Here is a 25,386-nt window from a genome sequence, read left to right as displayed (position 1 = left end):
TCTTTCCCCCTCACAGTGAATAATAGGAAGAAAATCTGTCCCCAGTGCTATCAAAGTTAATCCAGGTTGGTCATAATGAGGACTTCTGCTTTAACCATATATACAGGTATCTGTGTGAGAAATAGGAAAAAAAAAATAACTTGATCCATTCATCAGCAGTTGGAGCAGTAGAAATTTCCCAACATGCACCATCTTTGTTCTTATTCTTTATAAACTGATTGTGTAAATCTTGCTTGGATCCTTTATGAGACGTAGTTGAGGTATTAATTTTTATGTGTTTTGAGGAACAACAGAAAATAATATTGGCCTATTAAAGTAGTTGTGATAGAGACATACCAAGTAGAAAGGTTCTGTTTGTATGAGGTGGAACGTGTTTTCTCACTGGCATCGTGAAAGTGGGCAGTAACCTGCCCATAACATACATGTTCCCTTATTAGAAACACAGAATACCCTGAGTTGTGAAGCTCTCACATGGACCATCCAAGTCAAACTCCTAGGAATGTGAAGTGACCATGATACAGTCAAGCTTGGATGTGTTCAGCAAGGAATGGTGCTGACATACTGTTCACATAGAGGAAAGATTGTTTGTCATTGCTTGCAACGCAAGTCATGAGGCCAATAAACCATGAAGTTGCTTGAAATACAAGGGCAGTTTTGTAGGACAGGCATAGAATAGAAAAACGTGTGTATGAGAGGCAAGCAGTGTCAGCACCATGGTTAAAAACCTTTTTTCAAAGAATACCATACCTGCCAAAAGGTCCTAATTAAAATTCAGTGAATTGCAATTGCTTATTTGCATTTTAGCCTTTGTTGTCCTGCACTTCATAGCGGTTCTTGGTCTCTGTTATCCTGAATAACCTGATATGGCTTGGACACCCCCCTTTGGGAACAGTGCAAGAAGCGACTCCCTTTCTTTTTTCTCCCTCTCTCAGTGAAGGGTGAGAAATAGGCCTGAGAATATCAGAGAATCCCAGACTGCTTTGGGTTGGAAGGGACCTTAAAGATCACCTTGTTCCACCCCCTGCCACGGGCACGGACAGCTTCCACTATCCCTGGATGCCCAGGGCCCCAAGTGTGGGATGAACAGATTAAAATATTTAGAGAGCTGATTTCAAAAACTGAAAGAAAAATTCATCACGTGCGTAGTTGTAGTGAGGTGATGAACAGACAATGGACAGAGAGACGCTTTAATTTCAGATAAAGGAATGCATGATTTGAAAGGAATGTTTGCACTAATAGTGAATTGATGAGGGGTAAATGCCTAGACAGGAACCGTGTGGGTTTTTCTAGTAGTGTCCCCTCCATCAAGGCATTTCAACCCAGAAGTCAAAAGGAAAAGAACAAGGGAAAGCAATGGCACAATTAGCAGTTAATTTAAAGTAACTAAAGTGTATTAGGCCCAGTCAAATGAACCATTTAATTTTTGTTCCTTCTTGTTTGTAGTCTCATAAGTATGAGTCATTGGGAAGCCAATCTGGCTTGGTACAGTGCATGCTGTTTTATAGTCCTTGCTCCTTGCCAGCATAAGCATTTCCTTGTTAATGTTTCACATCTGTTCTTTGTAATTTAGTGATTATGTGCAGGCCTCTGTGTCCTCCTTGTTTATTTTAAAAGGACAGTGGGAAGCTTCACTTACGTGAGATTAAATCGATGTCTGTGATTTATTAAAGTTTGGGCATCCTGGACTTCTTTGCTGGTTTGTGTAAATGAATATTTTTAGCAGAAGATGAAAATGGGGATGGTTGGAGCAAAGTCAGTAATCTGCAGTTCGAATCAGCTGAATGTTTCAGAATTGAGTTGGCAAGTGCATACTGGAGATTTATATAGCTTTCTTATCAGTCACACTCAGGCTCCTTGCAAGCATTTCTGATGCCTTTTTGTTTTATCAAGTATTCAGAGAACAGATTTTCATTCTGTGGGGATCTCTATTCACACAGATACAGGGTATTCATGTCCAAACAAGAATATTTGGTGTTAAATAGAAATCCTACTTACAGCTGATGTTGTTGGCCATTCAGACATTGGTACAGGAGATGGCAACCACATGTAGTTTAGGTGATTGATTGCATATAATAATATGCAATATGAAAGGGCAAATGACCAGAGTGAGCTCTGTTCAGAAGTGAAAATAAATTATTTACCTGGTTTGTAAATGCTTTAATACCTTCTGTGACTCTGAGGTGCTCAAATGCACAAAAGGGCAAACATAATCAGATAACTTAATAATTATGAATGGTTTTACTGGAGCACATAGTGAGCTTTCATGCATTACAGAGGAAGGTTTATTATTTATAGTAGAATAGAACCAAGAAAAATAAATCTGTTTGTGGAGAAGATACTTTGCAATTAAAATCCTACACAGGACTGGAGTCTGATTCAGATCTCTGCCAAAGCTATCTATGTAACCTTCAGCAAATTAAACCTCTAGTCCGGGTCGAGCCTGGAATTTAGATGCAGAGCTGTGAGAGCCAGGGATCCTGAAAGGGAAGAACCTACATCCCCAGACAATCTGTCTCTGTTTCATATGGACTCATATTTATTCTTTTTCATGTGCTTGTGTATTTACCAACCGTTTAGTGCTGACTGGGGTGCAGATGCTCTGGCCCAGGGATTCCTGTGTGCCCAGGGATGTGATCAGGGCATTGTCTTCATTGACAAAAAGGGTGAGGGGATATGCCAGTCCAAAAGGAGAGTACAGTGCATTTGGGTGAAGGCTGCAGTAGGGCTGGGGGGTGTTTTGGGAGCAGAAACTAAGCATAGTGGTGGGCAGAGATTAAAGAGGAGGGTCTGGGTTTGTAGGACTTGCACAGCACCAGTGTGGGGGCACTGCTGGGTCCAAAGTGTGTCTGAGTGGATTCCCCAGTGCAGTCACAGAGCAGTGCTTAGTTAGTGTTCCCTCCAGTGATGAGGCTGAGCAAAGAAAACTGCAAGGCTGGGTGTGATCTTTGCTTTTTTCCCCCTTCTTACGTTCCCAGTCTTCATATCCTCACATCTCCTGTCGAATGCTGCTGAGCCGTTTTAAGCTCAAGATGAAGGGTTCTTCTCTTCTCTACTTGATTTTCATGCTTTTCCATCATTTTTAGGGCTCTTCTCTTGAAAGTCAGATAACTGTATGGCAATATGAGTTTAGATCAAGCGTGCAATAATAATTCCTTAGCAAACTCTCTCAGGCTCTGCACACTCGGGGAGCTGGGAAGCCAGAGGTACAATCATGGGGTCTTTCTCCCGTATAAATTCTGAGTCTCCTCTTAGGCCCATGTAAACACATGGTGTCTGGGAGCAAAGTTCCTCTGCCTAATTGCAGGCCACATAGGGAATTCCACTGCCTTTTGTTTGTTTGGAATTGGTGTGGGATGCTCTGATCCTGAGGGGAACAGCGATGCCCTTTGCATCTTGCTCTGGGTTTGCTAAGTGTTTGCTGAGCCTCTGCCATCCCTCTGCTGAGTCATCTCCCTCTCCTGACTGAAAGGTCTCAGCTTTCTTTACCACTTTTGAACCCTTCAATTCACTTTTTGAGGTGGGGGAATCAGAATTACGTACAAGTTTGCACTGTGGATTTATACAGAAACACAAGATATTTTTTTTCTGTTATTTTTGTTCTTCATTTTACTTTTTAATTGACTGTCAAGGAGCCTGAGCCAATTTTCTCTCGTAGCACTGATAGTTGCAGCCCCACATTATGGTTCCTGCCTATCAATATTCAGCAGGTGTCCATCACTTTGTGTGTTAAGCCAGGATGTTTTCCCCCTGGGTACATCACTCGACATTTCTTCCCGTTGCCTTCCATCCATCACTGTGATTGCTCAGTCGCTGAGACATGGAGAGTCCATCTGCACACCTTCACGGGTGGTCCTTGTCTTTGCTGTCTTAACTTCCTTCCTCTCATCCACAGAATGTCACCTTCCTAGGGACTCTTTTCCCAGACTGATCGTAGCTTTGTTGGACAGGACAGCTCCCAGCTGAGCTGACTGCTCTGGGACAACTCTGACTGTTCAATCCTACCCTCAGTTTCCCATCCTCACAACCAGTTATTTATCCATGTGAAGATCCCAACTTTCCTCCATACTTTTTCTGAAGAGAGACATGTTGACTTTGTGGAGGGACTCAGATGGGGAGTTGATGAAAACCGTGTGGCTCAGACGAACACATTTTTCCTGTTATTGATGTAAGATAAATTTTGATTTAGTGATTATGTCTTCTTTTAAATAATCCTGTATGATAGGGATATAATAGCTTCTGGTTTATGGTATTTTAAACTCTAATATGCCTTTGATTCCATCATGTCTTTTAGGTTTTATGATTACAATAAAACAGGTCTTGTAAAGTTATTTATGTCTGTAATATACATTTGCTTTTATAGAGGGCCCGTTGACATCCTCCACTGTAGGGTACAGTATTCTCATATGAAACAGATTTAATTTGGTTTCTTATCCAGATCGTCACATTAGATATGCAGTGCACATACTTCTTCTATTCATGATATTTAGGGGTTTTTTATACTTAAACTGACATTTAGATAGAGAGAATAAATTTACTTGGCTATTTCTCAATATCCTATGAGAGTTACATCAGGAATCACATTTGAAGTACTGACATTTCCAGCAACAATGCCTGTATTGTAAGCCCACGGGATATGTTGATGAAATCAAATTTTGTTAGGAAAATATGTAAAAAAATTATTTGCAATAAAAGCAGGGAGAGGGAGGGGCCTTAGCAAAGTACTGTCAATCCCACCCCCTCAGAAGCTATATGAAATCTGGCATTTCTCTGCTGAATTGACTGTGTCAGAGTTAATGCTGGAGAAATGCCAGAAAATTATTTGAAATCTCTTTCTGAATATGAAATGTGGAGGCACCAGGCAGAGGATTCCCTGAAGAGAGGGAGCAGAAAAGCTGTCTGTGCAGCAGACAGAGAAATCATCATTCTTAGCACTGGGATATTTTTAGATTCTCTCAGCCTGATGAATAGACTCAATATAGAATATATTAATTGCTGCTGCAGTCAGTATTGAGAAACTCTAGTTCTCCACCCACAATTAATGGAGATTTCCATAATCTTAGTTTTGATTATTGCTTTCAGTAAAATTCAAGTTAAATATCACGTTAGATAGAAACTGTTTCTTTGTTCATAGTTGACTTTGTAAAGTGTTTGTAAGCTGACTAAACACCACAGCCATAGGAAGAGACTTCTTAATCTTTAATATTTTGTTCACTTGTTAGCACTGAAGACAGTTAACAACTAAACTTAAAACTACCAAACTTGGCTTAAAATGAGGGGCATGGGAATGGTTGTGTACCTTCACGAGATTCTAATACTTATTTTGATTCATTGCAACTTGGATGAAAAGTTCCAGTATCAAAAGGTGTGATAGACAGCTTTATGTGAGCTTGCAAGAGGTTAAATATTTTCAGTTTAATTTTTGTTTCGAAATGTCATTTTTTAATTTATTTTTATCAAATTCTGGCTCCACGTTAAATTATTTTTTTGATTGATTTAGAAGGAGAAAACATACCAACGATGTTAAAAGTTCAAGCAGAATGCAACAAAAATTGTGGAGTCCAACTTTGAGGTTTCTATTGGAAACCTCAGCTGACATAGCTTTGGTGTTTTGTGTTCTGTGTGGAACATACAATCTGTCAGGCAATACATTTAACAGAGGAAATACTGAATATGCTTGTGGTGCATTTCATGCTGTTCTTGAAAACTTAGTTTTTCCTTGTCTTTTCAGGTGTTTGGGCATGTAACAAAGGAGTATCTACATTTCTGTACATGAGCCATCCCATGACTCCGAGTGTCCTCTCTGGAAACGCTAATTTATTGTACTTTGTAGAACAGAAGGTGGTTGGGATGTCTGATGTAGGTTCTTGGTTCTGCTGAGGGGCAAGAGGAGTGAGCTGGTTCTGCCACTTCAGAAGGGTGTGTGGCTTCACAGCTCTTGATTTCTCCATCAAATGAGTTTATGACTCAGCCTCTCTCATCAGTTTGTTAAAGCTCAGCCTCTAATTCATTTCAATATTCTTCAAGTAAATGTCTGAAATTTTGGAGTGTAAAACAGACGCTGTACAATGGATTTTGATTAAAATACCAGGATATGTTCAGATGTAGAATGAATTGAAAACCAGTTACACCTGAAAAGCCTTTGCCCCTGCCTAAAATAACTTAATAGGCTGCCTGGAGTTGGTTACTTTTAAATTTCGCCCTACGAGTCTAGAGAAAAACCATTGTCATTAAACACTTAAATACCATTAAGATCTTCATAAGGTTATGGAATAAATAATAGTGGCATTATTTTCTCTTCCCTGTGAAGGTGGGGAGGCCCTGGCACAGGTTGCCCAGAGAAGCTGTGGCTGCCCCTGGATCCCTGGAAGTGTCCAAGGCCAGGTTGGACAGGGATTGGAGCAACCTGGGCTAGTGGAAGGTGTCCCTGCCCATGGCAGGGGGTGGGACTGGCTGAGCTTTCAGGTTCCTTCCAGCCAAAAGCATTCTGGGATTCTCTGAAGGACACGTCTGTGACAGATCCCTTTAACCAGACACAGGCATTTATGTTTTCTTTGATGTCCCCTATCACAGTCAAAGCAACAGCTCTGCAAGGCCTGGGAAAAGACGGCTGTGGAAAGCTTTCTTCATTGCTTTAGGACTTTTAAACACATCAGCTGCTGGGATTCTCATGGTCTGGTTCAATATGTGCTTCAAGACAACATAAAAACCCAAGATGTTTTTAGTCCTGCTACAGATCTTACATTTCAGTTCAGCAGCTTTTTCTACTTGTCTTAGTGGCACTGGAAGAGACTGACAGCAGGAGGTGGTCAGGCAGTGGCCACCTCCCTGTGATGTGCATCCTGGATTTCAACCCAGAGGGTCAGGCTGATGCTGAGAGCTTTGTCAATGCCTTGCTGATACCCACTGTGATATTTCCTTTTTCTTCTTAGTTTGCTTTTTTACTACTGGTGTTTCGTTTCAGGATGTGCAGTTTCAGTTCACATTTCTGCTAGGGCCAGAACTGAACCATTGCCTCACACACACAGTTCCGTAATATATGATGTTCTTTGAGGAATTTCAGAATTTTGCTGATGAGTTTTTTGCCAGCAGGATTTCTTTTTAGAAGGCTGGAAGCTAGAAAGATAGTTCCTGTGGGTAACAGTCCTGTGAACAGGATTCTGCTTCCAGTGTAGATCATAGCTGTAGTTGGAAAACTTGGGTCTAGTCTGGAGTTAAAATGGGAGAAATAATGTAATGGATCTGTCTGGTGTCAGCTGCTGCTGCTGCCTGCTCTCTTTCTGCAACCCCCAGCTCGACATCATCTCCATTTTGGCAGTCATTAACTAGATTAGTTAAAAATACACTAATTCTAGCTAATTATTTTAGCTATAGTGACTGAAAATATAGCTACTGCTATATTTAGTTGTAAAAAAAGAAAAATGCATTGCTGAAGTTTCACTGACTGGTACTGTGAGTCAAGCATTAATCACATAGATATATTCATTTTTTTCTGGGTTTTTTGGGAGTTGACTGGCTGTGGTGCAGTATTAAGAAGGAAGCCTCTATCATGGTAGGGAGAAACTGGAGTCTGTAGTTGTTATAAATGGGTCCAGTTAAATAAGAAATTGAGTATGCAGATTTGGCTCACCTCTAAAGAAAAATAGATCATTTGGCATTTTTCTGTTAGTGAAGATTTTTACATTAGGATGAAAAAAGACTTGGCTTGCAGTGGATGCCTTAGTAATGAGATGCAGGCAGCACTCTAGGAGAGAGATTCCTTGCCAGAACAGAGACTTGGGAAGGAGAACAAATAGGAGATGTAAGAACTGAGTCAGAAAACCGCTCCTGGAAAGGGTTTCTCCCCATGTAGCTGCCACTCTTTGTCTGGGTTTGGATGCCATCACCAGGCTTGTTTGTGTTCATGTTAACATTGTCTTTAGGAGCAGGACAACAATGGTTTGTTCTGGTCTCAGGAAATCCCTCCATAAAGGTCTGTGTCCCTGATTTTCAGGCATCCCTGGGTTTCTCCCCAGGTGAGGTTCATTCTTTGGCACTGGGAAACTTTCACTCCTTCTTACAGTTGATAATGGCTGAGAAAATAAATCAATTAAAGGTTACTGAAGTACTGAAGGGTGCAGTTCTGTTGTAACTGAAGCCAGGAATGTCACCAGGCTTAATGAGATGATTTGTCTCCCCAGTAAAGGGTTGTTTTTCGTAATTTATATCCATTAACCTTTTACTTAAAAATTACTCAAATTATAGTATGTTTTCCCATAGGAAACATCCTCATTAATGTGGTTGACTTTGTATAAGAAAAATAACTTCTGCTGTTTGGACTGGTTTATTTTGTATACTTTTAGCCAGTTTTTGTGATCCCTGCTATTTGAACCTTGGCAACTCCCATCCTTAAATTCTAGTTTTCCTTTGGTTTCAGTCAATTTTTAATGTATGTAGTAGTTTTGTACTGTAAGCACTAGTTAAAAAATAATAAACACATGAAATGTTAATGAATAGTCATGTCATGAAACATTCTATGCTATATTTACTGGGGTCCAAATATACCTGAGCCCATTTATTTCCCATTTGGGAACCCCAGTCTGCAAAGTTTAGAGTGTTTTACGTTAAGGATGAATGTGATTAATTTAATTTTTTCCCCTTGAGTGCTGTGATTTTGTTAATTTTTTTTATTCCCCTTTTTAAGACAAATGACCCTACCTCTGGTTTTTTCTGATGTTTTACATGATTTCAGGAATCCTTATTAATTAACTGAAGCCCTTCATGTCCTGGAAATGTATTTGATGGAAATTTGAGAGGATCTGGCAGATTATACTGTGATTTTGAATCATCAGCAATATTTAATGGTTTATTTAAGATCAGATCTCTGCACTTAGTTGATTATCTGAGATTGCTGAACTTTTGCACTTTGTAGACTTCTCTGCTCTTTTATCTCCTGACCAAATTTCATGCTCTAGGTAGGGTGAGTATTCAGGGACTTTATTGACCCAAACCTTTGAGCCTACTGATAGAGAGGAAAAGATGGATCAAACAGGGAAGTGTGGCAGGTGAAAACAGGGAACAAGGAAAATTCTTGGAACAAATGCCTTAGTGTTAGAGCCTATATTTCTTCCCTCACACACATGTACATACTCGCCTAATTCTCTGGAAAACAGAGGAAGAGTATGTTTGTGTGTATTCCAATAAAATGTATTTTAATAAAACGCCTGGAAAAAGTAATTCAACTTCTCATTTTTTTCACATACATTATTAGAATTGAGGCAAACTTTCAGACACTTCAATACTGAGTGGGTTTCTGCTTCTCCTAATTCCATCCTTTTTGTTTATTTTTCTTCTTACTGGCAATTTAATAAGGCAGCTTGGTAGTCCTGCAATATGAGAGTCATAGTTGGCTTGATCTTGTTTTTCATTTTTCTAATGGATTTTCCTCTCCAATGGTGCTTTTCTCCCCCAGTCCTTGACATATTCCTAAGAGTTCTTGCTCACCTTAGAATTCTTTATTAATGTTAGCACACTTGAGCAGGGGAAGATTGCCAGGAACGTGGAGGAACAGTGGGCTAAATGTCACTTGTCTGGAGAACAGCTTTGTGAAATTCGTGGTGGTTTTTCTTTTTCATAGCACTGATAACCAGAAGAGGGGAGTGGTGAATATTTTTGATAGAAAGCAAGTCTTGGAGGGTCAGCCTTTTTTGAGCTGTGAAATGTTTGACACATGTCTGTGTGTGTAATGTGCACGTCTTGTACAAAGAAATTTTTTAAGTTAGGAATTCAAACACTCGGAATTTCCGGATATACCATTTACTTTATTCTTCCCCCTTTGGTGCTGGGCCCAAGGCAGGAGCCTCCTGGAGCCAGAGGAGTGTGCTTCCAGCTGGTTTCACGATAAATATGCACAGCAGAGGTGAATTAAGATTGCATCAGTAGCTATAATAATATAATATAATCCAACACTTTGACTGTGAGCCTTCCCTTCTTAAATGTCCTTTTCCCTTATCTTTTTGTAGGTAACTTTGTTTAAGAAGCTTTAGAAAAGTTCTGTTTCATAGTGCTGAAAAACAGGAAGAAAACATTTCATACTTTGGAGCAGGATCAGTTTTCTCGTGAAGTGTTGTTGAATTTCGTGATTTTTCTAATTTTAAGCATATGACCCATGGTTGAGGGATATTTTATGTTATTGAAGTGCCTCTAATTTCCTCTCCATCAAACAAAAAAAGGTTATTCTTCTTCAGCACCAACTCCTTACACAAGCATCTTTACTCATCCCTGTACCAAAGAACTAAAGAACTTATTCCTGAATATCTATGGAATGTTTATAGCAGGTTTAGCATATATGTGCATCTGCAGTGATTTGGAAACTGGTATTTGTTTCAAGCATGGTTAAAGGAACTCTGCTATTCTGCCCTGCTTCCTTACCAGGAAAACTTATTGCCTAGGTTGTGTTCCTGACGTTTTCAGCCCTAGCATTGCATAGATTTCTTTTTCTTGCCACCTGGACCAAGACTTTGTCTGCTTTATCTACGAAAAGTGTTGCAAATTGATTTTTTTTTTTCACTAAGAAAAAGTTATTGGAAGACAAAACCCACTGGCTCAGATCATCCTGTGCTTCTGCATTTGATGGAGCAGCAGCTCCAGCTCTGCTGCTCAGCTCGAGGCTTCCGTGCCCACTGCAGCTCCCCAGGCTGGCACTGTGGCTCTGTGCAAGTCATCATCTGTCCATTAATTGGATATTAAAAATTCATTCTAGTGTCTTTCACTTTGTTTTTTCCTGGATGAAACTATTACTATTTCAAGCTGCAAGTTTTCCTGATGTTTTAAAGAAATTTTAACTGACAATTTTTGTATTTTATTACCATTTTCATTTAAAAAAAATTAAACAGAACAAGCCTTGCACTTTATATTTTCTTTAGTATTTTTGAAATGACTTCATAAAATGATTTTTATTTGAAGTGTTTTTTTGTTCTGATGAGAATACACAAGAAACATTCCTGTTATATTTTCTGTGGTCTGGTAAATGCTGTTGGACCTCTGTTTAAGACCATTTGGGGTTTGCTGAAGATACATGGGAGTTTAAACTGTAGTTAATGAAAAGTACTAAGAGGTTAAGGGTTTTTTTTTTTCCCATCTGAAGAACAATGGTGCATGAGCAGAACTCTTTTTCTAGAAAATACTGCAATATTGCAAGGGAGGGGGTTGGAATAAGGTGATCTTTAAGGTCCCTTCCAACCCAAGCCATTGTGTGATTTTTGTAACAGGCAGTAATTGCTTTGTGACTAACCAGTGTAAAATGAGGTTTGGCTGGGGGAGAATGGACTTCAAGTTGTTTATTTGGTCTTAAGAGTCATTTTGGAAGGCACTTGCCTTGGAATCATTCAGGCTGCCGAGTCCTGTGCTGAGCACCTGCTCTGCACCCAACTCAGCCAGCTGCTGTCTGCTCTGGGTCTTGCTGTCTCTTCTGACATTGTCTTCTCTCTCTTTGTGGCTTTGTCTTTCACAGAGCATGGGCTTCTCACCGACTGCAGCACCACAAGTAACGTGCTGAGCAATGTGGAGAGGCAGTAGAAGGGATCTGCTCCGTGGATAATGCCTCTGGTGGTTCTGCACAGACGTAGGATAAGGTCCAGCAGGAAGCAAGACTGAGGGAGCTGGAGAAGAAGGTTGCTCAGAGAAGGAATACAGTACGTTCAGCTGGGGGGTTTGTCGGGAGCCGCGTACGCCCAGGATGGAAAGGTGAGGGTCTTTTGTTTCATTTTGGGTTGATCTGTTGGATTCAGGGAACGCAATTCTTTAATAGTAAAGAACACGATGGCAGAACCCCTGAATCATTTGTGTTGGGAAAGATCATTGAGTCCCCCCTGTGCCCGATGCCCACCTTGTCCCCCAGCCCAGAGCACTGAGTGCCACGGCCAGGCCTTCCTGGGACACCTCCAGGGATGGGCACTCCAAACCTCCCTGGGCAGCCCCTGACAAGGCCTCACCACCCTTTCCATGGAGAAATTCCTCCTCATGTCCAACCCCGTGATTTGTCTTTAATCTGTATCTTTATTAAAGATACCTGAAGAATCACACATGCTAATTTGCTTTAGTTTGGTAAGTCGACTTAATATTTAATTTTGGCTCAGTTCTGGTGATCAAATGTCCTTGGAACAAAAATTTCCAAGGAGATGACTCTTAATTGGCAGCTAAGGGAAGAGAACTGGAGAGGTGAAGAGATGGAAGGAAATGCTTGAAAACTGGAGGCAGACTGGAATGGCAGAAAGCAGCAGATCTTTGGCAGGAGGCTGAAATCAGATAAATACAGAACAGAAACAGGAGAGTAAGAATGAAGTATTGGAAAAGTAATTGGAAGATGAGCTGGGTTATCACATTACTTGATGCTTTAAAATCCAAATTATATGGAATTCAGGAAATGCCACCATGGGAGTAGATAAAACATTCTTAACTATGGTTTGCAGGGGATGTCCAAGCACATGAAAGTCATGTTCCCTTGCGGCCTTTTCTTATCTGTTTGCAGCTGATGGAAAGCATCCTTGATAGGGTTTAAACTGTGGTGTGCAAAATCATAACTGACAATTAGAGGCAATTAGGAAGACAGTGTGAAATGTCTTATGTGCTTCAGAAACTGCTCCTCTTGTTCTGTTTTGAAGGGGAAGTATGTGCTGTGGAAGGCACCGGTTAAGTAATTTTCAAAGTGTGACATTTAAGTATTTGCTCATCACATGGTTGCCTGAAAGGGTTCCTGCCCTGTGGGAAATGTGCGTTATTAAATGTTGCAATAGATTTACAGTTTGTGTTCTTGATCATCTCAGTAGTACAACCTGACCTTTATTTGTGGCATCACCTAAAACTTGATGAAATTAATTCCAGTGCAGAAGATTACTATACTCACATCTGTTTCCTTTGTCAGTCAACCTGGTTAATTAATTTTCATGCTGGTGTTTCTCGGTGGCATCTGTAAATATGTACAAATGGCAACACAAAGATGGTTCGGTTGGGGTTGTTTTGTTTGTTTGTTTTGTTTATTTATTTAGGTTTTGGTTTTGTCGTTGCTGTTGTTGGTTTTTTGTTTGGTTTTTTTTTTTTTTTGTGTGTGTGTTTGTTTTGGTTTTTCTCAATATTATGAGTTATCTTTCAGCACACTCTCTCTTAATTGACACTCCCTCTGCTAAGGTGTGTCCCACGAGCCTGTGAGGTTGAGCTCATAGAGAAGGAAATGGCTGTGCAGGTTTTTATGGCTGTGCTTGTACTTCCAATTGCAAGGAGGAGTCAAACAATCTATTAGGAGTAAACTCTGATTTGTGGCAGCGATGCCTTCTCAGCCACAAACTAATGAAAGCCTGTACATAAAATTCCACAAGTTGATCCCGTTGCCTGATAGGTTAATATGCTGGGTTAGGTATTATCCAGGCAGTAAAATTCTGTATTTTTGTGGAAGTAACAGGGTTACAATCAACCTAGTCAGAAAGTTTAGGCCACTTTTTATGTCACTCTTTTAGCAGCATGTCTCAAAATAACACTCAACGTGAAGTCAAATGAGGACACAGAAAACCAGAAAATTCAGACTGAATGGACTAATTGTTATTTATTGTTTACATTTAACTTAATTTTGCAAAGAATAGCTAGGATTAAACTATATCAAGGCTGTATTTGTGAAAAATGATAAACATTAAGGAATCCTGACAAGTTATTGAAGTTTTGCTATTTAGCTTTGCAGGTTTTTTTCTCTTTTAAGTTTGAAGAACAAAGTTCAGAAATGGGAAAGTTTAAAAGTATTTATTCTGTTAAGGACTAAATGTTGACCCACTCTAAAATATGAGCCATCCCAACCATTTCAAGCAATTGTTGCATCACAGGTGTTCCAGAAAGATCTTTCAGGCAGGGCTTGTTGTTGGTACTGCTCTTGTTTATTAGCACACCACGGTGAGTAAAAATGACACTTCAGAAATTGAGAGTTGCAGCAAACTCTTGGAATAATTCTTTTCCCAGGTGTTTTCCATTGTAGCTTTACGCAGTTTGTACCACACACCAAAAAAAAAAAAAAAAAAAAAGGTGAAAAGCAATTATGTTAAAATTAGTTTTCAGTCATGTAAATAAAATGGTTCTTGTGCTGTGCTCAACCAGACTCTTGAACTTAATGTGATTCTGAGATTCTAAGCCACTGCTGGAAAATCTTTGTCCCAACTCTAGGGCCTTCCTGCCCTGGTATTCCTAGTGTGACTTAGCTAATAGAGGCTGTAATTGTGGTGATGGCAGAAATATGGAAATCCTGATTTAATGAAATGCATTTGAGCAGTGGTGGTTTCTGCTGGATTGATCTCACACCACTGTTGTGTTCCTGGGCACTGCAAACCTCTCTCACTCGCTCTCCCTTACCTTCTCTCACTCTCCTCCTGACTGCAGTTGTAAGCTGTGGGGGCAAAAACTTCCTGTTACTCCATTGATCTGTAACAACTGGTTTAGTGTGGAACAGACCCCACCTGTGTGCTCAGACTGATTTTGTCCTCACAAACAGTTCCATAAAATTGGAGTCCCAAGAAGTAGCTCTTTCCACAGCTGAGCCAGAGTCTGACAGCAATGGGGTTGTCCTCAGTGGGAAGTGGATACTTCTGTGGTTATTTTGCATAAAATCACATCATTATTTTTCATACGTTCACAAATACTTTGCTTATCTCAGATTTACTGTAGCAAATGTAGTACATTATTTCCAAAACTCACAATCACTGTTTTCTTCCATTCTCAAAAGAAAAGCCTCCACTTGTATTTGATGCAGATGTACCAGCTGGAGAGGCTGTTCAGCTTCTACCTTCAACTACTTTCAGCTTGTGATTAAAAAAAAAAAGAAAATAACAACCCCCAGGCTTTGGGTGTGGAAGCACCTTATTACTTTTCATCCCTAATTCAAAAAGTATTTAAAGAGAAAAGGCTGTTATAAATACTGGCCCTGTTACAGGCTCAAGGAGTGTGGTTTCAACTTGAGTTGGCTACAAAACCAGTATTGGAGAAAGCTTCCCACGTGGTGAATGATGGCCTATTAGTACTGCCTTTACTGGCATTTAGATTACACACCTCTTTCTGAGCATTTTTTTCCTTTCCCAAAGCTGGCAGTCACTTGAGGTTTATGTACAGATTTCCTGGAAACTTCTTATTTCTTAGCAGTGGCACCTGTGCTGATGTCCGGAAGCTTGATTGGAATCAATAAATGTAATGAGTAGTGAGATTAATTCTCCCAGCACTCCAAAATCTTTGGCAGTTGCATTAAACTTTCAAATCTCATATAAATTTCTCAAACAAATTTATTTAGTAGACTCCAGTTATAGCTGTCTTGGACAATACAAGAAGGTAATAAAGATGTGGTTCAGGGAAGAGAAGGGGTGGTGAGGGAGCAGGTGTCCAGTGCTGCTCAACCCGAAGTCACAGGGTCAGCAAAGTGCTGTCAGAGGTACATGGCATCTCATGTGCTTCATTTAGAAAGAGGACATTTAGTGAACTCACTTTAGGGGATGGGAATATTTTGTGATAGTTTTTTCTTTTCACGGAATCACAGAGTGGTTTGGGTTAGAAGGGTCCTTAAAACCCATCCCGTTCCACCCCCCTGCCATGGGCAGGGACACCTTCCACCAGCCCAGGTTGCTCCAAGCCCCCTCCAACCTGGCCTTGGACACTTCCAGGGATCCAGGGGCAGCCACAGCTTCTCTGGGCAACCTGGGCCAGGGCCTCCCCACCCTCACAGGGAACAATTTCTTCCCAATATCTAACATGAATTTCCCCTCTGGCAGTGGGAAGCCATTCCCCCTTGTCCTGTCCCTCCATCCCTTGTCCTAAGTCCCTCTCCGGGTCTTTTGGAGCCCCTTTAGGCACTGCAAGGGGCTCTGGAGTCTCCCTGGAGCCTTCCCTATGCAGAATAGCTGTTTTAACCTTTCCTTTAGGAAACTTGCTGTGTCACACAGAGCAAGTCAGGTATTACCAGATAAAGTGGTGTTACAAAACCCGATAAGTATTTCATCTTTCAGACACTTCAAGGATTGTTTTCTCTTTGAGACAGCTCAAAATGATCAACTGTTACCTAGTCTGAAATGATCAGTTTATGACTGACTCACAATAACTCATTCTTTCCATTTTTCTTTTTTTTTTTTTTTGAAGTCCACGGGTGGTTCTCGAGTTGTTCAGGAAAATAAGTCTTTCTGAGTTGAAGAAATGCACACGTGAATTGACGTTGGTTTGACAATGTGCTGCTTTGCCTGTGCGAAATAATCAGTAGCAGGGGGGAAATATTCAAAATCTTGCTTTTATTTAAGCAGCTGTGGCGTTTAAATAATGGATTGAGCATGTCATACTGCATGAAAAGAGATTCGAGGCCATTAGCTCTGAAGTCTTACAGTCTCCTGTATGATATCTAAATTATCAAGAGCAACTGTTGCTTCTGTTACCTTGGTATAATATTCTTGCTTTTAAAGGGAAGGATGCTTAAACTTTTTTTTTCCACCAGACAAGTAGTTGTATTTAGCATTAAAAAAACCTCTTGTGTAATGACGCTGCCTGTGTATTCACTGAAGGTATTTGTGCTCACTGTGACCAGGCTTGTCATGAAGAAATGTCCTAGTTTTCCTTTGAATGACAGTGTTCATTATGCAGAACATAAAAGCTAAAATTCAGATCTGAAGCCATCTCAAGAGCTGAATTAATTAGTCAGTTTGTGGTGGAACAGGCAGTGACTTAAAGTCATCATGACATAGGGAGTTATTACCAACACACCACAAGCTGCTTAGCCCAGGTATATTTTCCCACCTGAAGCTAGTCTGGGATTTGGTGTTAATTAGCTGCCATGTTCTGTTGGTGTAATCACATGTACATACTCTTCCTGTTTGCACACACATATGTGCACATATGTTTGTATTTGTTTTCGTTTGTGCTGGGGGTTTGCATCAAGTATGAATATCCAGGGATTTTTTTTTTTCCTGTCTGTGGTTCAGCTGTAAAAATATGTATCCCACAAGTTGAAAACCATTGATATTTTATGCCTACCTTCAAGCCTGTTATTCAGGCCACAGTAGTTTTCAGATCACTGTAAGGAATTTATACCATAGGATCTGCTATGGATTAGATTCCACTGGCACAGGGTGCCCAGAGAAGCTGTGGCTGCCCCTGGATCCCTGGAACTGTCCAAGGCCAGGTTGGATGGGGCTTGGAGCAGCCTGGGCTAGTGGAAGATGTCCCTGTCCATGGCAGGGGGTAGAACAGGATGGTCTTTAAGGTTCCTTCCAACCCAAACCATTCCACGATTCTATGATCTCCAAAAGAATATCGTGCATTTTTGCCCCAGGATACTGTAGCGTGCTATAATCAGAAAGAGAATGTATAAGGATATTAATAAAATAATCCTGATGCTTGGTGTGATTTATTTGGATGATATTTCTTTGTGGAAGGAGAGGACAACCTGATGGCCTTTGATTTATTGGGTTATTTTACCAGAAAAACGTATACTGGACATGTGTATATTATGACCCTGTAAAAATCTCTCTGAAGTTGACCAAACCAGCTTAGAGATAAGAGATAAGTTTTCTTGTTAGGTACCTTGTAGACCTTGAAAGGCTGGTAGACATAGTTCAGTGTCTTTCTGTGACATCACAGGTTGTACTTCATGACAGTTTTTTCTAACTCATTAATAAATAAGTAATTTTTATTAAAAAAAGTCACATGGCAACAACCTGCCCTTAGCCTATGCAGTGTCAGGTTTTTTGTCTGTGACTTTCTACCTGTAAGCTTTTCACTGTATGTTGTGTCTCTTAGATGTAATCAAAAAGGCTTCTGTGATATCCACTGGCAAACTTCTTGAGAAAACAATAACCACCTCCTTCATTCTGACAAAAGGCAAAAGGGGGATTTTTGGACAAAAATCTTGCCCCGGGAGACTGTCAGAGATTTGAAGGCACTGATTTTGTAGCTGTTCTAGAGCACAATGACAGAGCTTGTCCAGATCTCCTGTTGACACACATTTGTATCAAGTCGAGCCGCCTTTGTGTGAATCCTCTTGTTTAAATTGGCTTATTGGGCAACAAACAATGGATGGGGACCTTGGAGGGGGGTTCTGTACCAAGGGTTTTTGGCCAAATTCCTCACCAGTGTGGTTTTAGGAAGTTAGACAGCTGGAACTTTAGCAAAGAAATGGGCAAATAATGGATTAGAAACTAGGAAACGGAGGTTAAAAGTCTAGGATCAGTCCTCACGAAGGAAGGAGGTCACCACTGCAGTACTATCAGGGTCTCTGTTGTCCATTGTATCCTGAAAAATAGGTTTACTGGGGAGATGACATATTTAGCGCTGCTAGTAAGTTGTTTAGGGAATTCTGAAGATGGGACCTGACAAGGAAGATGTGCAGAGGACCTTGTGATTGCCATTAAAATGCCAAATGAAGTTCAGTGCAATTGGCAAAAGATGCACACGAGGGAGTAGTAATTTTAACTTCATCTCTGATCTGTTTGTTGCCATTTAGGAGCAGGAGTTTGAACTTGCAGTAGATAGTTCCATGAAAATGTGCCCACTGCCCAGCCCCAAGGCTGCCAGAGCTCAAGGGGTGTTTGGACAATGCTCTGAGGGACAGGGTGGGATTGTTGGGGTGTCTGTGCAGGGCTAGAGGCTGTACTGGATGATCCTTGTAGTTCTCTTCCAGCTCTGAATATTCTATGAGCCCTCCAAACTGCTCTGGTATGGCTTTTTTAACTCCTGACATTGTGCCGAGTGTTGCCATTGGATGTGTCTGAGCAGGAGTAGGGCTAATATTCTCCAATGCCCATTGCCCATCTCAGCAGCAAATGTATTTTTATTACTTTTAGCAAGTTCCCTGAAAGAAAGGAGGGCACTATTGGGATGGATGTGCATGGGCAATTTCTCTGTGAGAGTGAAAGCTTAAATAGGGTAAGCTAGCCAGGGCATTCAAGCTCCATGGATGAAGACTTAGATAATTATCTCTTCTGCCTGTGTGGCTGCTGTTCATAGGAAGGGGTTTGAGTGATGTGGAAACTGTCTCCATGAGTATTCACTGTAGCCATTTGTCTGGGAAGGAGTTCTCACACCTTTCAGGTGTTTATCCCAAATGTCAGGCCTGTGTTTGCAGTTTGACATATACCTGAAGGTAATCTGAGGCTTACATAGGTAGATTGATTCTTCTGAACAAAGGGAAGTCACTCTCATTTGGAAAATGTCATTCATCTCATTTATACTTTTAGATTCAGGATTATGCTCCACTGTTTGACATGGCAAAGAAAACCCAGGATTGCTTACTCCTTAAAGGTTAAACCTCTTTACTGCTGGATGAATGAATCTTTTTGATAGCTTTATATAATCTTTCAGACATGACAGAAGAGCCTTGTGGGTGGGTGAAACAGGGAATCCTTCACTGGTGTCAGTGTTGGGTGTTCTCAGATGGGGTTGGTTTGTTTGTTTGTTTGTTTGGAAGCTTCAGCATTCTCTGCCTGGCTCTGTGGCTGAGGACTGAGCACTCTGCTCTGGGAGAGCTGGACAGGGCAACCTCCAGCTGCAGCTGCTCCCCATAAACTCAGACAGAGCAAGGATGCATGGCAGGGTTTCTGGAGAAATTGTGTTCCTTATGGCAGGTGGTTTTACACCCTGTGGCCTTCTGTGGTGATTTTTTAATTTGCGGATGTGTTGCTGAATCTTGTCTTCCTTGTAATTTTCTGATAGAAACTTCCTTAATAAAGAATACCAAGTTTTCCAGTGGAAAATGGAGAAAAAGGTGTTTTGCTGCAAATTGGTTTGATTTGCCCTAAATTAAAAATTGTTCAGCTCGTTCCACAAATATTGAATTTTCCATTGTTGATGGAGTTGTGAATTTGCTTTGTTTTCTGGGGGTTTCTCTGATGCTTTGGGTCTAATTTCTGTTCTTGAGAAAATTGTGACTTTTCAACGAGTCATTTCATGTAGAAGAAAATGGAGACATTTCTAACTTTGTTTAGTTTACATCTACCAGGGTTGACTGGTAGAAAACCTCCTGGTACATGTTTCAGGCAGGAAAAGACTTTAACAAGAGATGTATCAAATGCTTAAGATGTGCACCCATACAGGTTGTAAATGCTGTGTTTAGATCAGTTGTGTGGAGTTGGAGTAAGAAAAATGAGATTTTATTGAGAAGTACATTGGCAGACATTGTCTTGCCACTTTCCAAAGACAAATTACCTATTAAAAGAAATTTTGGGTGAGAACATTTGTGTACAGGGTTCAGTGGCAGTGCAGCAACTGTTTCTCTCTTAGAACAATTTCTCTCTTGGAAATGGCTGTTGTTTTGAAAAGCCTTTAAGGCTTTCCTAAGATGCCGTGTCTGACTGCATAAGGATTGTATGACTTCATTTATACACAGAAAGTTTGTGTTCCCAGATCTTACAGAAACCTCTGACTTTGAGAGCATCAGCCTAAATCTCTTTGGCACTTCACTTTGGGGAGAAAAGGAGAGGGCAAAAGGACAGAGTATACGTCACATTTTCTGATAAACAGCTCGTCCCCAGACAGAGCCTGAGTTACAAACCTGTTTACCACCACCCTACCCCAAGCAAATGCTGTGGAGGGGTGCACCTTGAAAAGTCAGGCAGTAGAATCACTCAGACTTCAAGAATCTTGGATTGATACTGTGTTTTTTTTTTTTTTTTAATTTCTATCTTGAATTTCCTGTTACTTACAGTCACAGAACCATTAAGGTTAGAAAAGACCTCCAAATTCATCAAGTCCAACCTTTGACTGAATACCACCTTACTCAGAAATGTTTAGGACTTCACCAGGCCCAGAGCACACAGGCTGGAGTCCCTAATCAAGATGAGAAATGTGCTGGGTTACCTGCAGAGTAAGAGACACTTCCCACCTTCTTGAGAGCCTTGGAGTTGGGAGTCACCTGGGAGTCATGTCAGTGTGCCTGCCTGTAGGATAGGATTTGGAAATATGGAATCATAGAATTGTGTGGATTGGAAGGAACCTTAAAGACCATCCCATCCCACCCCCTGCCATGGGCAGGGACACCTTCCACCAGGTTGCTCCAAGTCCCATCCAACCTGGCCTTGGACACTTCCAGGGATGGGGCAGCCACAGCTTCTCTGGGCAACCTGTGCCAGGGCCTCACCACCCTCACAGCTAAGAATTTCTTCCTAATATCTCATCCTAACTACTCTCTTTAAGTTTTAAGCCTCCTGTCCTGTCACTACATAAAGCAGTCAAAAATAAAAGTATATTTTAAGCTTAAAAGATCAAATTATTGGCTGATTCCCTGCAGGCCAGTGTTATGTCAGTTGTTGTCCATAACTTCTTCCCCATTGCTGGAGATAAGCTGGAAGAGGGTGGGAAAATCTGACCAGTGGGTCCAAGTTATCAATTCAGCTTCTTAGCAGATTATCACAGAGTGTTCTTAGATTATCTGTGTGTAGCTATCCAGAATTGTAATGCTGATGTTTCTCAGCCCATGGCTCCAAAGCACAGCACGTGCTTGAGCTCAGATGAGATGAGTGCATTCGGTTCCCAGCTCATATTAACTTCATAATAAACAGCTTTCTCCATGTGCCCCGTGCCCCAGTCTCCTTTTGTAGAATGGGAAGGACCATTCCTTATTGCATGGGATTGCTTTAAATGTAGAAGTTGTAAAAATCTGTGATATATTCTCTTCTTGTAATGATAGAGTTGAAGATGAAAAGTGTTGTTTAATCAATATGTTACATTCTGGCAGTGCAAGAGATAAAAGATGATGCATTCCTAGCTTTGTGCATCTTGAGCTTGCAATCCAATTTCTGAAGAGCCATTAGTGGCCATGTACCCGTGGGCATGTCTGCTCCTGATCTACTGCTTCAGATTAGGGGGGATTTATGCCTCGTCCACCTCTCTCACACCGGCTTTCTGCAGTGCTTTTCTTCAAGAAGAGCTGCTGTGTGATGATCCAGCAGGCACTGGGGGTCAGTTCTCATGCTGCTGACAAACAAGGAATGCTAAAAGCCCTTTCTATTACCTGGGTTGTCAGTGCAAGGCAATACCCAGCTGTGCCCATGTCAGCAATTTTCAGTGTTGTACAAAAGCTGAAGTAGAATCCAGTCATGAGAAATAAATAAACAGGTAAGAACAGCCTCTCAGAGGCGTTCTGTGGATTGTTGCTTTTGTGTTTACACTGAAATCGTCACTTTATTGTGGTATCCATGTGGTCACAAAGAGCTTTAAATTCTAAAGGCAGAAAGATTAGGGAATGAAGGCACTTTCCTATGCAGTTGTTTGCATTATAGCTTATTGTTCAAAGGGGTTTTGCAGCAATTTACTGTCTCTGTTTCTCTGTTTTTCCTTATGTCTAGATCCTGTGGTCAAAACAAGTTTGTAGACTGTCACATATACGTAAAGATTTGGGGAGAGTGTTTTTGTCAAAGACCTTCAGTGCTTTGTGCCTGTCTGTGCCTGAGCCCAGGGGAGCAGAGTTTGCATTTTACTGGAGTGACCTTTTGTGTATGCAGTCAGTTTATCATAAAAACAGGAACCTGAAGGGTTACACTTATTTTTAGATGAGGGTATTGCCATAAGAATAGGGAAAATAGGGATAGGAAAAGTAAATTGTAAAAAATACTACTGATTTTTCTCGTTGAGACAAGTTAATCACTGCTGTGGATAGGACAATCTGCATCTCTTTAGTGTGCTTGGTGTCTTCTAGAAGCAACTTCAGAGACTTCGAATTTTCGTATTTACGCTGGAACAAAAACCGAAACACGATTATTTTTCGTGGAGAAAAACAACAGTAGAGATCAGAGAGAACAGAATCATGTGCATCAGCCATGCCCTGCCCAGAGCACTAAGGCTCTGTAACACCATTCAGCATTACAGTGGTGAAAGCACATGATCAGAAAGACAAATGGAGGGTGGTCCCTGCCAAATTTACTTAATGGGTGGTTCTTAGGAAGTCCAGGCCAAGTCATGTGCTACTTCCATGGGGTTAATCTGTGAGTGTAATCCAGTCTTCAGTTCCTGATGAGTTCTTGTGGAGTCGATTTCCTTTTACTAGTGGCCTGGTTAATACTTCACTCACTTCTGGTTCAGATGTGCTGATTGCCAAGGTCATGATTTTTATCAGAAGTCCAGTGGTAATGGGAATTTCATAGCAATTTTAATCACTTTTTTTTCCATGAAGTGATTTTTTTTGATTTCCTTATTGCTGTCATCAAGAGAAGGTATACTCTGACATCCACTTTAGACCAAGTAAATGGTGTCTATATAATCATCAAAGGTAGTAATGGGCACATAAATTTTTCAGCGAACAGTAGAGATGAAATGACATTCTGCAACTGTGCCAGATTTCTTCTGGTATCCAAGGATTTGAAATGGTTATACTTTAGTCACAGTCCAACCTTGTGATAGGTGGCATTCCAAACAAGCTTACATATTCTCTAATATATATGACAATCATTATGTTGCATTGAGAATTGGCTTTGCCCTTTTTCCTAAGAAAAACATGGCCAAAATCATATTTTCCTAGAGAACACTGTTTTGTAGCCTTCAAATCCTTGGCTATTTCCATGTCTTGCCTTTAGTTTTTGGGTGGTTTTGGTGTTTGGGGTTTTTTTTCTTTTATTAATTTTATTATCATTATTTACTTGGTTTTGTTTAGAAAGTTTCAATACAAAAGTAAACAAGAACAAGACATTTATTTCTTTCTCTTTAAGGAATGTTACCTGCACAAGCAAGGTTTCAGTGCTCTACTGGCTGGGATGGCCTAAGTTTTCAAGTTTGAAATTTATGTACAAAAACTCATGTATTCTTTAAACAACAGATGTAGTGTCCACCAGGGCATTACAGTGTTCTGGAAATGGGATAGGTTATCATACTTTATGGATGGTTTATTTTGTAATGTACATGGTTAAGGTCATATATATTTTTTTCTTAAATAGTACTTCAGAATATCCAGTTCACTTCTGGACAGGCCATTTTTCAAGGGATATCTTGCTGCTGTTTATTCCTAGTAGCTTGTCTTCTGTACCAAGCTATGGTTTTAGGGACAAAGTATTAATTGAGCAGCTATATAATGTCTGATGTCGTGTTGGGTTTTTTATTTTCTCCAGACTGTGACTTCTTCCACAATAGATGGACCTTTCTACCTTAATTGCATTGTTTGTGACTCTGCTGTGAGTCACCCCTCACTATTTTCCTGCTGAGATTCTTGGAACCATAGAATATCTTCAGTTGAAAGGGACACATAAGGATCATCAAGTCTAACTCTCTCCTCACAGGATTACCTAAAACTAAATGATATGGCTGAGTGTGTCATCCAGGAGCTCCTTGAACTCTGTCAGGCTTGAGCCACTTCCCAGCCAGGTACCTCTGCCGGGCTGGGCTTGATTTCCACCTGCATGGAAAGTAAGGCTTGATGTTTGTAAGTCGTGTTGACTGTCCAGCACTTGTGTTCCCATCCTTTGTACTTGCAGTTGTTCCTTTGAGATGGTGATTCTTGGCCATAAGCTGAGCTTTCATTCATTGCTTTTATTTGGTTTGCTCATTGCCCTCGCTTTGTTAGTGATTATCCTGCCTCAAAGAAGTATTATTCCCTCAAAAATAAATGATTGATGGAGTTTTGTAATCTGGCTATTATTAGTACAAGGCAGATGATATTTCCCTCTTACAAATCTCTGACGTTTCAGTTCACAATGTTTTTTGGTTTTGATTGAAGGAAGGTACATAAATTAATTTGCAATCTTTTGGACAACAAGAAGAAAACCTACAGTTTTATGGGGTGACCCAGCCTATCCCTTTATAGGGAATTGACAGTCAAAGCTTATCTTTTATGTAGTCCTTCAGTGACTCTGCAACAGAGATTAAAATATTTTCGGGTGCAGAATTCATATTGATATCAACAAGTTGTCCTTTTGGGCAGGGGTGAAACCTGGAGCTTCTTGTCTCAGAACACATCACTCCTACTCACTCCTCTTCCATATTCTGAGGCCAAGTAGCTTGATGACATTCAGATGTGATAAATGCTGCCTGCTGGCAGTGTGACTTCAGAGTAAAATTGTAGCTGGAGGGTTTTTGGATGTTTTTCCCTTTTTGCGCCAGACGTTCTAATAATAAACACCCCAATGAACAAACAGTTCTGTGCTTCTGTTAGGCAGAAGGAAAGGGGAACAGATTTCCAGCCCACGAAAATTAGATTTTCTAAACCTTCGAATGGGATAAAATAATATTAAAAATATGCACTGGGCAGGCCAGAAAGATATGTTGATATCAGGTTTATTTTTCAGTAATGAAGAATTGAATTTGGAGGGAATAATCAAGGCAGTGTGCTCCCAGGATGGAGAGATAGTTCTTTAGTAACCACCTATTGGAGTAGTAGGAAGTCTCCTTGTCTTCCATGAGTAATGACCTGGAATGGATAGCTTTAAT

The 25,386-nt window shown here is 40.6% G+C and overlaps 1 protein-coding gene across 8 annotated transcripts in view; it reads left to right on the top strand.

The window, feature by feature from the left end:
- PCDH15 (protocadherin related 15) overlaps nt 1-25,386 on the top strand; it is a 701,112-nt gene that overhangs the window by 100,545 nt on the left and 575,181 nt on the right. For all 8 annotated transcript variants that reach the window (XM_064662188.1, XM_064662185.1, XM_064662184.1 and 5 more), the window contains exon 2: nt 11,489-11,721. The gene's annotated coding sequence lies outside the window, so the exon portion shown is untranslated. The remainder of the gene's footprint in view (nt 1-11,488; nt 11,722-25,386) is intronic.

The sequence above is a fragment of the Pseudopipra pipra genome, chromosome 8 (genome assembly GCF_036250125.1).
Source record: "Pseudopipra pipra isolate bDixPip1 chromosome 8, bDixPip1.hap1, whole genome shotgun sequence".
NCBI classification, from domain to species: Eukaryota; Metazoa; Chordata; class Aves; order Passeriformes; family Pipridae; genus Pseudopipra; species Pseudopipra pipra.
This window is presented reverse-complemented; position numbering and strand designations above follow the sequence as displayed.